At 38.2% G+C, this 15,695-nt stretch overlaps 1 long non-coding RNA gene across 1 annotated transcript in view; it reads right to left on the reverse strand.

The window, feature by feature from the left end:
* The window catches only part of LOC118613618, a 32,848-nt gene extending 17,499 nt beyond the window's left edge, over positions 1 to 15,349 (reverse strand). Inside the window, exons 1-2 of the long non-coding RNA XR_004955552.1 lie at positions 15,251 to 15,349; positions 5,179 to 5,297 (exon numbers count right to left, since the gene is read on the reverse strand). This is a non-coding gene — a long non-coding RNA (uncharacterized LOC118613618). The remainder of the gene's footprint in view (positions 1 to 5,178; positions 5,298 to 15,250) is intronic.
* Positions 15,350 to 15,695: the final 346 nt, after the last annotated feature.

A 15,695-nucleotide genomic window follows, 5' to 3' on the forward strand; every position in this document is an offset into this window, starting at 1 on the left:
AACAGCAGTGTTAGTCACGTGATACTTTGGGGTGGGGTGTTAAAAATATGTTTTAAATTTAGGTACTGAAATGTGATTTAATCATAATGTAAGGTCTGCGAGACCACGGTCTGACTTATTCTTTATGGTATGCCCAGTTCTAGCCCCATAGCTTGTTGAAATCACAGTTTTTAAAACAAAAGGAAGGTCAACAGAGTCTCTTTATAAACCTAAGTTTGATGGGGAGAAAGAACATCGAAAATAACCATGGTGTGCTCAGGTTTTAAAATATGTAAACAGCTTGTGTTTGCCTGATTTGAACTGCAGTTTAGTGGATTCTTCACGTTCCTAGTAAATACATCTCAAAACTTTGAAAATCCTTATTTTTATGGACATCAATAAAACATATTGTTTTGTGAAGTCTAGTTTAAAAATATAAGAGCCCCTTTCAGATGTGATTAGAGTGGTCCATCTGGGCTTATTTACTCATAACAAGTGGAACTCAAGAGTACATCTTCACAAAAATCACAAGCCACCAGGATAATAATAAAAATTTGCAAAGTCCAGTGAGACCCATCAACTGATCAGAATGGACACTCAGCCAATGAGAAAAGATGCCAGCCATGATCAACCAGCAGAGATAAACTTACATGTACTGGCTAAACATCAGCCCTGCAAATCAGTGGCCTGCTCTTAGGGCCATTTGTTCATAAAAAAAGCAAAAGTCTTAACTGTTAGGTTCTCAAATGTCAAAGTTCTCTTGTTTAATCATACATACTTACGTGGTTATAGAGTTCTACGATAACACTTTAAATGTGATACCCCATGAACACAAAACCATTACCATATTTTTATCTGAGCAGGTTATAGGGCTGAGCTGATGCTCTCGCCAAGAAGCTGTACCATGATCTGAAAATGTAGACAATATTTTTCTTGGGGCACACTCACGATCCTGATCTGGGGTTCTTCATGTCCAGTCCAAAAGACAGTAATTTAGAAGAGCAGAGACTTCTATTATCCCTCAGCAGGCCCAGAGTGTCCTGTACCTTTTAAGTACTTTATTAGGACTTAAATCAATGCTCTAATTACAGGCAAGAGGAAAGAGCATTAGAAACCAATGCCAAGATTGAAAGGAGAAAGCTGCTTCTTCTCATGAGCAAAGAGAGTTATATAAACTGCTCAGATCTGCTTCTTTCACTAATATCGAGGCACTTAAGGAAAATAAGGGCCTCACCCCTCCCTCTGCTTCCTTTTACATTTGAGTTAGCACCTTTTTTTTTTTTTTTTTTCAGTTTTGAAAAACCAACAGGAGGCTTATGGGCAACACATAGAGGAAGAGATCTTTGGCACTAGGAGAGCTAAGGTGGATAATTCTTATCACTAATGGATGATTCATTTGGGACCATTAATATCAACCAAGATACTGTCAACATATGTTCTCTGTTTGCCAAAACCTTCACCAACAGGACTCAAGGTCTATGTTGCTGACAGGACTAGATGTAAGAACTAAAGGGTATTTAACATTCTTCGCTTTCATTGATTTTGAAAATAAATTTAGGTTTTAGAAAATCAAATCATTGCTGAACAGTTTCATAGAATTTTGTCTTCAGACCACTTCAGAATCTTCTGATTGTTAAAAATGTAGATTCAAAAACTCTCAGCCAAGAGCCATTAATCTACTTGAGATTAATAATAGGTTATCAATTTTTGTACCCCTGACTCCCTATTGGTTAGCCTATAGTAAGTGCTCAATAAGTTTGTTGAATAATATGACTATTAATTAATGAGATCCTAGGATAGATGCGTTGGATGGAATTAAATTAACCAAGGATTTGCTTTTATCTTTCTTCCTACTGATCTTCAGTTGGCAGAACTAAAGTAGTTGGAAAAATACAAGTCAAAACATTTTCCACGGTTCTCTTTAGGCTTCCAAATTTCCATCAAGTCAGTAATCTTTAAGCGATGAAGTTAGTCTTAGAGCTATTTTCTGCTGGCTAAAACTCAAAAGAACCTAAATGGTCTAAAGTTGAAGCTTAAATCTCAGACAAGAAAATACTCAATATCTACTGAAGAGTTGGGGAAGCAAGTCTGTGGAGGAAATGCAGAAATAAAAGCATGAGATGAAGAGAGGAAAAAGTGCATTTGTCACAGGTGTACACACAGCTGTCGTGGGTAACCATTGAGGCTGGCTTGACCATAGAAAGAGGAGATGACCTCTGACATGGTATCCTTTGAGTGTCAAAACTCCTCAGAAACTGCAAAGTATCTCTTCTATTACTCGAGCGTGAAGACTCACAATTTTTTCAGAATATCTGATCAGCAATTCTCATCCTAGATCCCCAGAAAACAGGAGCTTACTCAATTTAACAGGAAATGCTGGGTTAAATCAAGTTTTTCATTGCATGAATTTTGGCTTGTCTCAGAATCTTCACGATGGGCATGTTAATAGACTCCCAAGAGCCAGCTAGTGACATATTTTGTGCATGCGGAGACACAGGTTGGTTTGCTCAATTAAGAAGTACAAGAAGGGAGTGTACCAACGAGGTTGATAAGGGAGTAAAATGAGGGAGCATCAGGCACCCTAAGATTCAGTTAGCCAACAGCTGCTATCATGAATGTTACTTTATAATTTCACTGTTACAAGCACTGCTTACAAATGACATTGCTGACACCCCTTGGAGGCAGCACACAACACTGGATTAAGCCCTCATTTTGTTCTTCTTAATTTGAGCAAACCAACACCTGTTTGTCCCTTGGGGGGAAAAAAGGAAGGAGGAAAAAGAATTTTAAAAAGACTTACTGGCTCTTGGTGGTATTTTGACAACAAATCCTACTAAAGACAACAGTGGACAATGAAGAAACTGATCATAAGTTTTCTGGAAAAAGATTACTTAATAATATCTCTTTTCCTATGGGGCAGCCTGTACTGGCTTTTCTCTCTCATATTTTCTTTCTCTTGCAGAGCTCCACAGTTTGACTCCTCCAGGTCATTATATACATAAAGAGAGCCAAGAAAGTTTGACATTTGCTTTGGGCTATAATGTATTTGAAGAGATTGGAACACACCCTTGTTGGGTCCTCTCCCCCACACATACACAGAATCAAGTGCCAAACACCAAAGGACCCAAGGGCAGGTCATGTTCAGGAGCGCTGACTTAAAAGCTCTTTAATTTTTTGAAAAAGACAAGCCAAAATTTATCTGTGTCCCGTCTGATCGAAGTCCAAGAACATGAACTGGATCATAAAAATAGAACACACCAGCATTGGACATTGAGAGAACTAGGGATACACTGTCAGGAAACATGTGTACAGGGATATGGCCGAAAATCGTCTGGTCCCTCGCTCTGGTCCTTCCCTCCATTCACTGTGGGGAGGAGGAGGAACATTGGCCCTCCACCCTGAAGCCTTCCATGCTACGCATGAGCATTTTCCCTCCCTCCTCAGCACGGCTTGGCCCTCTTCTGGCCTGCTCTGGCCAGAAGTGGACTTGCCTTCAGTCTCAGCAAACCCACTGTGCTCTGCTTTTGTTACTACTTCACCTTGTACTACATTCATGTCCTGTGTAATGAAAGTCTTATGTAGATGGTTCCAAACTAGGTTTAAAGGGGAAGATGTAGGATTTTGTCTATTGAAATAGAGGTTGTCATCATCCAAAGTTTTTTGTGAAGATTCTTTTCTCAGTACAGCTCCTAACACTTCACCCCTCTCTCAGAGCCTTATTATTTTTTTAAGTGTTTATTTGGCTAACCTGTTTTGAATGCAGCACATGTAATAAGTGGGCTATGAAAAATTTAGCTATTTGGGAACCACTAAAGTTCATCAGAAAATCTGGAATTAAACTCTGGCAATTTTTGCCGTAAAACTCTGACTGAATGGGACTAGCCACCCTGACTTATGAAAAAATAACTTGCATATTAATTATTGAAGTTCTCTGCAACAAATCTCTGTTGAACTAGACATAATACAAGCAAATAAAAATAACATTTATTGAACATATGCTACATGCCAGACACTTTTGTATCCTTTATTACTGTCTCTTCACCAAATACTCTCAAGGAGGTATTCTTTCCTCTTTATAGACAAGAACAATGAGACTTGGAGAGAGTGGTAAACAGAGTTAGGATTCAGATACAGGTCCATGGCATTCATGCTGCCACAATCTGGACACCTAGTAAAGGATGAATCTATTGTCCAGAGTCTCCCTGACTCTGCAGCTTGCGCTCCCCACACTTTAATGACTCCTTATTTAAGTTCGGTCTGTGGATTCCCATCACCCACACGATGAAGTCCTTTTTTGACCGGGCCTCCACTTAGATCTCAAGCTTCACCATGCATCATTCACCCCATCCAGGCCCACCACCCAACTACATGTAATTTTCTGAACAGAAAATGCTACTTCATAGCTCCATAGCTTTGAGAGTCTACTCTTTCTATTAAAACATTAAAACATTTTTTTTCTCCATAAATACCTAGAAAATCCCTATTTTTCTTTAATAGTCAGCTCACATGCTACTCATTGTGTCAAGAGCTACCTTGACCCCTTCATCACCAGGCAACTCGATCATTCCTTTATCGTATCTCCATATTCACATATGTACCTGTATCATTCATGAGATTATGGCACTTCCAGGGTATCTTTCTAATAATAGAATCCACAGGCTTGGCACAGTCTGATACATAGTAAGTCCTCAATAAAAATTTGTTGAATGAATAAATGATTCTACACCACAGAGCCCAAAGAATTGACTTCTATAACCTTTAAACTTCAAGGGGGTACTACATGTTTCATAAATATTGATTACTTACTTAGGTTTTTTATTCTTTCCAACTGTATTATCCTATTTTGCCAATTCTGTCATTAGCCAGCAATCTCGGTTAATGGTGACCCTATTGTTTTTGTTTCTGTGGCCTAAGTACAATTTTTGACATGCTTCTATCACGCCCTGGGCTCCCTTTTTATCTTCCCTGACATCTGCCATTTCAAGTCTTCACCCTCACTTTTACGGCAGATGTGAACTCCCAACACTGGTGTGGCAACAATTTAAATTCTCTCCCTAACTCTTAGTTTTAACAATGCCAGTGAAAACCAATACAACAGGGAAAAAAAAAAAAAAAAAGTTGTTCATGCAGATGCAGCAAGAGATATAAGAAAAGCCCTTCCCAGCTGGAAGCAAGCATTCCCAGCTTTGGGTCCCTCACCTCTGGCCCCAGGTTACAGAGGCCCTGGGTGAGCAATCAGGTTCTCCAGTCCTGAAGTGCAGCAGAGCATCACAGCCCATCTCATCTCCTTCCCGGCAGATACAGCATGCTTTTTGCCTCTAATTAAAAAGATTAATAAAGGAATAGGACACATCAGGTTCACATCAATCATTGCCCATGTGGTTCTTATTACTGTAATTAAAAGTTATCTTCCCCAAATTTCGGGATGAAAGTGCCATGATCCACAATTGAAAACACATTGTAAGTTTTACATCTTCCAACTTCATTCATTTTCCTCCTTTACAAAAAAAGTGGCAAAGCAATATTCTTATGCCTAATCGGTTTGGAGGTTTCCTTAATAGCAATCTATCAGAAAAAATGCACTTTGTTATTTCTTGAAATACTCTGAAAGAGGTGCATTTTCCTTTTGTATTCAAAATGAATGATTGCTTATTTTTATAATTCCTATGCTTGCTTTTTCTTTTTGTTCAGCTATCAGTGCCCTTGAAAATTTTGATATGAAAGGCATTTTTAATGACAAGTTAAAAATTTACTAAAGGCTCCACTATCATGCTTGGGCAAGAATAAGACAAACTTAATGCTTGAAGAATTTATACTTCCCAGAATGCTTCAGCTTCCCAAAAGTGAACACAAAGCACTAACATGCCCTGGTCCTGGACTTCACCTGGAAATGTGTGTGATTCTGGGGACATTGAGTCCTTTTATACAATCTGAAGGAGCAGAGTCAACCCTGGGTCAATTTCTGGGGGTTTAGCAATTCAATTTCAATGCAATCAAATTTTATTAAGAACCCACAGGTCAACCAGGCACCAGGGGCTTACAAGTTTATTAGGCTGCAGCCAGGCTGGAAATGGCTGGAGATATAGAAGGCAGTTCAGAATGTTCTTAGTTTATACCTTCTTTGTGGGTATGAGGTCTCTAGGCAAACATGATTCTCCTAGAAGGCCAGTTGATTCTCAAGGTTCCTGGCTTTTCCTATGCCAGTATATATACTCATCTCTTCTCTAAAACTACAGTTCTTACTGATATTCTTCCTCTCCCCAACTCTCCCATACCCTGGTTGCTAGAAGCCTTCGCTTGTTGAAATTCACAAGCATTGCCTTTTCTCGAGGCCTCAGCCTTCGACCAGGGCTCTATATTCTCTCTGTTTCTCTTATCTGTGTCAAAGCAGGGGGCTTGTAACATTCTTTACACATCTCACATCTGCACAGTTCAAAGCAGGAGCCTGCGGCCTCAGTGTTTTTTCTTATCTATCAAGGCTTTCCTGTGAAAACAAGGACCTCCGCAGCTACATCTACATGGCTCCCTCATAGCTCAATTTAATATACTTTGAGACAGGGCTGACCACCTCTATTGTACAGTTTTCTACTTCTATGAAAAAGCGCACACAACTCCAACTTGCAGGCAATCCACTACTTAGCAAAAACCTTATTGTTTTAGCTTATTGAAATCGAATTCCACAAGAGTCCATTCTATCAGACCAAAGTCTGGATCCTCAAGAACTTCATGGCCTAGTCCAAGATATCCAAATCCACCTAGAGCCACATTCACAGACTGAAGTACTTACTTTCTTAAAATCCTGTGGCACATGTAATTTCCCTAAACATAGTGCTCTTTGTATTTGGGCTTTTGTTGTTGTTGTTGTTGTTGTTGTTATTGTTTAATTCTTTCTTACCTAGATTGTGAGTCTCTACAGGCTGGGAGATTTGCCTTTTCTCTTTTTGGTTCCCAGCACCTCTCGTAATGTTCTCACATTGCAAGTGCTCAAAGACCATTCATAAGGATGATGCCTTTTAGAAATTCCCACAGTGGGTAAAGTCAGAGTGTCACATAGTTAGGCCCAGCAGGTGGAAAGCATGCACATGGAAATGCTTGTAGTTATGGATAATTAATACCCTTCTGCAATGCCTGTCTGTGTCAGAGGCTGTCATCTTGGACCCCCTTGGATTTCTCAAAAGCTGATCATCTGTGCTCAGAGCCTCTCTTGCCTGTGCCAATGTACTCAGGCAACAGGGCAAAGGATGGGATCAGAATTTCTTTGCCAGAGAGAGGATCTCCATTTACCAAAATAATACTTAAAAAAGTATGCTGTTGACAGCAGAAAGCTAGCTGCACTTAACAGGTGGCATCTTAAAGGTCCAAATTAAAATGTTTATGAACGCAGTCAAACTCTGCAGCCTCCTGAAGAAATATTTGAGGATGAAGCCTATCCTGGATGCTGGTCCTTTTGCCAAACACATAGGACATAGCTCAAACCCCAAGATAGACAGCCAAACATCAGGAGGGAGGACATCTTTGCAGCTCAAAACTGGGGTTCCTAGTTTGGGTCAAAGGCTATATACAAGAACTGATCTACACATTGAATACAGTGGCAGAGGCCAAATATGCAAAAAAAAAAAAAAAGAAAAAAGAAAAGAAAAAAAGAGAGACTTTATAGTGCCAAAAAACATCGAAAGGACCCTCTATACTGTCAAATATTAAACACATTCAAGCGCATTCTCAAAAACAGTTTGTGTTAACTTGTCACCCACTGATACCCCTATAGTTTTTTACTGAGGAGCTTGCCTATATTGAAAGTTAAATTTTCCAAGGGAGAGCCATACATTTCAAATACTGTAGATCTGCAAACATTTTCAATGAAATCAAATGAAAACATATCATTTGAGACCACAGATATTTTCCACATTTTTCTTTGTTCCTCTTGGATACTTTTCTAACTTATGTTTGATTTCATCATTTTTTCAGACCAGAAAACATTATCAGTGGGACAGCTAGAGCACCAGCCCAACAGAACACTCAGAAACAAGCAACAGAAGCACATTGTTTGGGCTGCAGATCTTTTTTTTACTTTTCCATATGCTGGTCTACATGGAGCTAGTGATAAGGCAGAGTGTCTGTCACCCCGACAGCTAGTCTGGAGGCTCTGGTAGGAAAAAAAAAAAATACAGAATACTGCACAACACATTGGTTGGAAATGGAAATGGACGTTTGGATGAAATGTTTTGTAGGTAAGGGGCTTGCTTTCCAACTAGTCTGCAAAATCCTGAGACAGTGCCATGTACCTATCATCCATAATGCATGGTTTATTTTTAGTATACATTTACATACAAAGTTGATGCTAAGTCCTCGATGAACACTTCTTTCCAAAAAAAGTTTACTGGCTGTTGCAGAGACACAATCTCCATTTAAATGGCAACCGTCGCGCTTTGCCTTGGTGGCTGGCCATGCATTTTAAAAACAGCTTCTTCTATCCTGTTTGAAAAAGGAATCCCACTCTCAAAAACCAAGAGCGGCATAACGAAGCTTCATCCTGTGTCATGTCTGGCCCAAGCCTCGCTTCTTTTTATCCCTTTCCCTCTTTGATCATCAGATAAGTGACATCTACAGCTATGCATAACTTTCCATTTTATATAATAAAAGCAGATACATACTGAAGACAGATACATACTGTAGACATGCCATAGTTCAAGATTCATAGAGGGTAATACAGATAGAAGGGGTAAAAACGATGAGAACTTTAAATGGAACCTACAAGAAATCTCTCTTCCTGAAGGGATAGTAATAATAAACAAGGGGGTGAGTAATTATTGGACTATTGCCATAACCTGCCATGTTATAAAATTAGTTTAGTTCTAGGGTAGGCCTAGAGTAGGCTCAGAAATTTGTAGAAGTCCAATAAAATTTAGACTTATTATAGATCAAAAAGAAAGATACCTAAAAGATCTCAGGTCCACATTAGAAATTCAACACCAAGCCAAATCTACCCATGGAGAGGTCAGAGAATTCTGAGCCAGGCTGAGCACACGCTGTCGTTATGGGGACAAGATTTTACCTGTAAGACATTCCACGTCTGCTCTGATAAACTCAAGACTGATTTTACAGAGCTGAGCCAGAATAGACTAACCTCCAGGGTTCGAAAAAAATAGGGAGAAATGTTTCATATAATCAGATTTTGTCTTGCCATTTAAAATAACCTCAGAATCGTTGAGCCAATGTTTAGAAAGATGGATGGGATAGTCTACCCAGGGTTTAGCACTTAAAGAAATGTCACAAAATTTATGTGGTGAATACAGCTAAGTATTCAGATTTTTGAGGTAGCTTTTCTAAACTTTACAATACCTCAGAATTTTGTCTTAAATTAGAACAAGAAAGCCACATAGGAACAATATTTCTTTTAAGTTACTCCATGCTATGAGATTTCATGGGGAGCAGATGAAGGTGGAATAATAGAGTTCAAAACATTGTATTTCGAGAACAAGAAATAGTATTTAGCAGGATTTTTGAACATTTTGAACATGTGTAAAAGCAAAAACACAAGAGCCTAACCTAAACATTAAACATTAGAGGAAGATTATTTTTTCAGCCCCTTGTTTTATGTTGCACAAAGAAATAATAAACAAGGATGCTAGATTTGTGACCTAGAATGCATTTTGCTTTACAAATATAGATTCAAATGTGAGGTGGTAATCATTAGTGTTTATCATTTTATCATCATGATATAGTCTGTAGCTTGGAGGCAAACTGCCTTAGAAAAATAGGCCTCTCCAGGCTCTCCACTCTTTCTGAGAGGAACCACAGTACCAAACCAGGCTTTTTCCTTGAGCTTTCTAGTGAAAGCATCAATAACCAGGTGTCCAATAGTGAAGGGCTTCCAAAGCAAACTCATCATGGCCTGAGCAATGTGAACACTTATCATTTTGGTGATGCTGTTGTGAGAAAGACTTGCTATGTGCTGCCCATGTTTCATTTTCAGTTGATCTGCTGTGACTCATTTGAACTGACCAGGGACAATAGTCAGCTCCTGAAATGCAAGTGTTTCACTTCATTCATCGAAATGGCCTTCAAGGGCTAGAAATTGTACTGGTTTTATAGCTTCCTGACTAATGGTGGTGGTTGGATAGCATGGAAGGTAGAATAAACCCGAGGAAACCAGATGTTGGTTTACTAATAGTGTTTTTTTCCACTCCTGCTCTTCTCTTTCCTTCTGCAATTCCTGAGCAAAGGCTTTTCTTATGGTTCAAACCACAACTACAACAAATGCTATTTGGTGAGCACTGTTCCAAATACCTGATCGTGCATCAACAAATTTAAACATTGCCATATATGGTAAGTATTTTACAAATAAAAGTAGCACACTTAGAGAGATTAAGTAATTTGCCTGAGGCCACACAACCAGTAAATGAAATTTAAACCTTGTGAATCAAAAGCCATTAACTACTATTCTACCACTGATTTTCATGAGCCACACTGATGCTAACTCCCAAATTTCTGACTCTCAAATGTATCTCTCATTCTTACTTCTGCTTAATTTTCATCACATCCTTCTTAACCTGTACTCTCTTTTGTCTCTTTATTCTGTTAAATAATTTTTAAAAATTAAATTTGATTTGCTTTCAGAATTATTCTTGATGTCTTGGTTAGACAATATCTGCCACCATTTCTATGGGAAACTGACAGAAACATGTTTAGTGGACAGAGGTCAACTTTCCAACCCCAAGAGCCTATCCATAATTTTTCTCTATAATTTTGCATTATTGTTCTCAAAGTGGCACCCCTAATTCTTTTTCAGGCTCAAGATATCTACATCTACCTTCATTACTGAAAGCAACTCCTTATAGAGATGTAGACAATGATAGGAGGAAAACACATTATGATGCCTCTGAAGTTGAAAGCCAACAAATAAGAAAAAGAACATAAAAGACAAGACAAGGTTTACGTGGAAGTCAAGAAGCACTACAACTCTAAAAATAGAGAAGAGAAAACTAGCTAGAATAAAAGAATATAAAACAGAAAACATTCATGTTGAAGATCAACAACTAAAGAAAAAGATAAGGTGAGATTCATTCATTATTCTTTCAACAAACATGCATTGAACACCTCCTATCTTCCAGAACTGGGATACAGCAATAAACAAGTGGATAAACAACTTGTCCTCCTTGTGGAGTTCAAAGTTTCAGAAAGAGATAGACATGGACCAAATAACTATGAAGTTTGAAAAGTGTTTTAAAGCTCTGAGAAACACTTTAGAGTCTGAAAACTGAAGGGCCAGTAGAAGTTGTTTAAGCAAAGATTAAGGGGATAAATGATACAACACTGCATAAAAAATACAGAAAAGATTATATTAATGTCCTTTATTTCATATTTAGCCTAGCCTAGTTTGTCAAGAGGTTCATTGAATTTTTATCTTATTTGATTGTTCTGTTTTTATAATAATCTTCTGAAGAGGACTCTAAAGGCTGTTCAGGGATCATACCCTATGATAACTTAGAAAATAAAAAGATGATGATGATGTGTGTATGTGTGTGTGTATGTGTGTGCTGCATCTGTGTTGCCATTGAAATATCTGATGTATTTGGGTGCACAATAAGCAAACACAAATGTGAATGAAGCAAAATAATGGAAGGAAGCAATGACAGAAAACTGAAAGTGAAAAGGCCATGCAGCAGATTTCACAAATGATTTGAACACCAAAGGTCAGAGCATATCAACCTTATGGTTAGGCTCCTACACAAATATCACATTACAGGAAATATGTACTGGAGAAGAATTAAAAAGGGGCACGAGAGAGTAACCAAGATCAAAATGTCTTGGTATGCAACAGGGTTAGTAACTGAGCTCTATGGAAGGAAGAGACAAACACCAAGCATAAAGTGGTATTCCTCATCCTGAGCCTCAGAAGATCTGCAGTTAGTTACATGGCTGGAAAAAAAGAGATCCAACACCAAAAACCCAATGAACAATAGGGGCGTTGGAACCAAGGTCGTTACGTGTGGAGTAATCTGGGAAGTAATTACCAAACTCAGTGGGAGGTGTTGTCCGTGTGCATATACTAACCAAATATATTTTTGACACAGATTTGAAAGTGCATGATTGCAATGAGCACCAACAGTGAGAGAGGAAAGAGAGAACTCATTTGCCTTGATTTTTTATGGCAACCCTTTTTCTATTTTGGGTAGTGAAGTAAAGGATATATACAAGGCTGTTAGTAACATCACCAACGCTTCAGGGCTAATGAAAACTGTCAACCAATTGACAAACAGATATGAAGGCCAGAAGTAAAATGGGGGCACAGAAGGTAAACCTGGGCAATTTCTCTTACAAATTCAACAAGAAATTTAAAATGGAAATCAATAGAAATATTCAGCAACTTAGCGAAGACTCATTTTCCTATGCTATGAAAAGAAGAATTTTCCTATGGTATAGCTAAGAGCATTATGTCCAAGTCCCAGAAACTCCTGCTCATTTACTGACTCACCCCATTACCTCCCTTTGCTCTGTCCTGTGTATAAACTTGCCAACTCCTTAGATAATGGTCGGGGCCTCTTTCCAACAGCTGTTTATTAGGGAATGCTCCTCAAATTTCTCTATCTGTACCACAGGAGCGGGTGCTTCAACGCAACTGTTCTAAATGCTGTTTCTTAATATAAAACATCCTTTGTTATTTATTCCTTTGTTTATTCACCAAATATGGTTTATATGCTGTCTGCACGCCATGTTATGTGTTTAGAACTGGATATAAAGTAATAAATGTTATTAACCATTAATCGGTTTGGTTAAAACTGATTTAACCAAAACAGTTTCTCCTTAAGAATTTATTATTGATTCAGGAGCCAGGTGATCTGAAAAAGATGACACCTTTCCAGCCTAACCCAGCACTGTGGCTTTCTGATTATCTCAAGGGCCATTCAATGATGGTCCAACAAAATGCTATTTTCAGTTTTAAACATGCGCTCATGCCAGACTGCCCTTTAAGGGAGGGCGCAGGTGAGGTCATAAATGAATATTGTAGGGCATTCTAAATTTGCACACAACTTAAGTGGAGGCCAATTCTTATTCAAGTCTTAGTGGCTTTGTTTTTAACTATGCCAAGCTGGCTGGTTACCATAGCTTTGGTCCTGCCAGATGGATACAGGACAAACCCCAGGGTTGGAAGTCTGAACAGAGTATACAGACAAAAACATGTAGGAAAAAAGCATCACCAGTGTATGTCACACAATTAATAAAACATTAAGTTGTGAATTTTTTTCTCATTCTAAATAAATATTTACTTTCTAATTTTGTATTTGTAATTCTGTCTTACTTTTTGGAGGAAGCTCCCCCACCCAAATTGTATATGCTTTAGGTCTCACAAAACCTAGATCTGCTCCTGGTAGACAGATGTGAATTAGTCTTTCTTGGTTCTGCTGCTCTCTACCTACAAAAACTTGGACTGGTCACTTAACTTATTAATTTATCATTGTTAAAATAATAATAATAATGGAAAAAATTATTATTACTGCTATTATTATTATTATCATCATTATTATTTTACCTCATGTTTTCTTCAACCATACATAACACTACTTTCCAGCCATGGCAGTGGTATTAGAGCAGGTTATCTATGGAAATGTACTTGAAGTTAAAAATACTATACTATACTATTTAAGGCATTATTTAAGACCTCCTTATTTCAGTTTGGAATTGCATCTATATCTTCAGCCTCAAAAGTTGCCTGTGTGATTTATATTGTTGTTTTGGTCTGAAATTTATATTTATTTTTTAATGTATTTAAGCCCTGACTCATTACCTAATCCTAAACTCCTTCAACTGGATATTGAATTATTTATTCCATTATAGATCTCATTGGACCTAACACTGAAACACTATATGTAAGTAAATATTTGTGGATTTGTTTAATTGGCAGGAATTCTGAGATTTTACACCTTAATCATCCATGTGTCTGTCCATCCATTCATCTATCCATCCATCCACCCATCTATATGTTCACCCATCCATTTAGTAAACATCTAATAAATACCTCATGCGTACTACTATGGAAACCTAGACTGTGAACAGATGAAAGCTAGGCTGCTCTGGTTGAAGTGGGCTGGAGGTCCCAGAGCCCACCTGACTGTCTTCCTCTCTGCAGGGTTGGAGGCTTACAACTGTGAGTGGGAGCGGGTGATGTGTGTGAAATTATCCCCAGAACTTTTTTTTCTGCCAGGTACTATCTCAGGTGCTGGTCCTATAACACTACTATACAGTGTCTCTCCCCAAAAGCTTACATTTTCATGGGCAAGACCAAAAGGTAAAGAGACAGATAGATCAAAATAATCTTGCCTGAAGGAGTTAAGAGAAGCTATGTGCAGAGGGGTTATCTTTTAAGGCAGTCTTGAAGAATGAGGGAATATCCCAGAAGGCATAAAAAGTGGGGGAGCACTCTTATGATAGTTGTTAGCACCCACAAATGCACAGAGATATATAAACATATGCCAATGAAGAAGAGAGGGAACTTTGGAGGCTGTGATACGGCATACACGGAGATGGAGCAGAAGCCTCACAGTAATGAGATCCTGTGCAGCTCGGTTGACTCTTTATTCTGAATTTTGTCCTTTATTCTGAATGCACTGAGCAGCCTTTAAATGAAGACTTTAAATGGGGTGACGTAATCAGCCTCGCATTTGAAAAACAATATAGAAACATTGATTTCGAGCTTTCAAAACCAGAATGCTATATCCAGATTCCAAAATGATTTATCACTTGGTGTATGATGATTGTGGATTTCTTCAGGATGATTCATAGAAACCACTATCACAGATTTGTTTCCTCTAATTTTAATTGAATTTAATCTGAACTGGGAAGCTTCAACAGGGTTAAGGAAAGAGAAAGATATCATATTCGAAACATAATTCCCTTATTGTAAAAGTCTTCAAAAAAGTAAGAATTCTAGGACTATAACATTTGCTTTCTTTCTGTAACTGTGCATTTCTTCTAAACAATTTTCTGAGATTTCTTTATTGATTAAAGTTAGGACTTCACTGTGGGAACCCTTGAGTTTTAGCCAAACATAGATTACTCTTTCGATAATACTGTGCACAGTAAGATGGAATATGCCTACTCCTGTGTATCTAAAAATGATTAAGAAGTTCTGTCCTGAATGTGAAAACCAGAATGAAATGATACACATTAGGCACAAAGCAAAGAAGTAAAGTACCACCTGGAAGGCAAAAAATATGGGTTTCAACATGGGCATATCTGTAGGTCTATCAAAAATATGATAAGGCAGAAAAACCTGCTTGCATTTAGATCCATGTGTCTGAAGTTTCCAGAATGCAGGCTCCAGTCAAGTGTGGAGAGATGGAGCATTTCTTCGGGCAGATCCTCAGGGTAGAGTGAGGTCCTGAAAGAACAGAAATGTTAATTATTAACTTCCATGTGGGGCCCCTACATTAAGAGTTCATATTTATAAATGCTTTTGATCCTCAGATAAACTGTTTTCTCTACTAACACTCCCTCAGTTACTCCAAATTTTTTGTTTTGTTTTGTTTTGTTTTGTTTTTTCGGTTGAGACTTGAGGTGGACATGGTGGGGGTCGTGTTTGCAAGGGAGGAGAGGTGGTGCACCCCTATACCTGGGAAATGCTAATTCCTGTTTTTAAGAAAATAGGCTAAGAAAAGGCTCAAGGGAGTCTAGGACATCAAAGAACTCTTTTAAAACAACTTTTTTGACGATTTAAA

The sequence above is a fragment of the Rousettus aegyptiacus genome, unplaced genomic scaffold (assembly GCF_014176215.1).
Source record: "Rousettus aegyptiacus isolate mRouAeg1 unplaced genomic scaffold, mRouAeg1.p scaffold_m13_p_1, whole genome shotgun sequence".
Classification (NCBI taxonomy): Eukaryota; Metazoa; Chordata; class Mammalia; order Chiroptera; family Pteropodidae; genus Rousettus; species Rousettus aegyptiacus.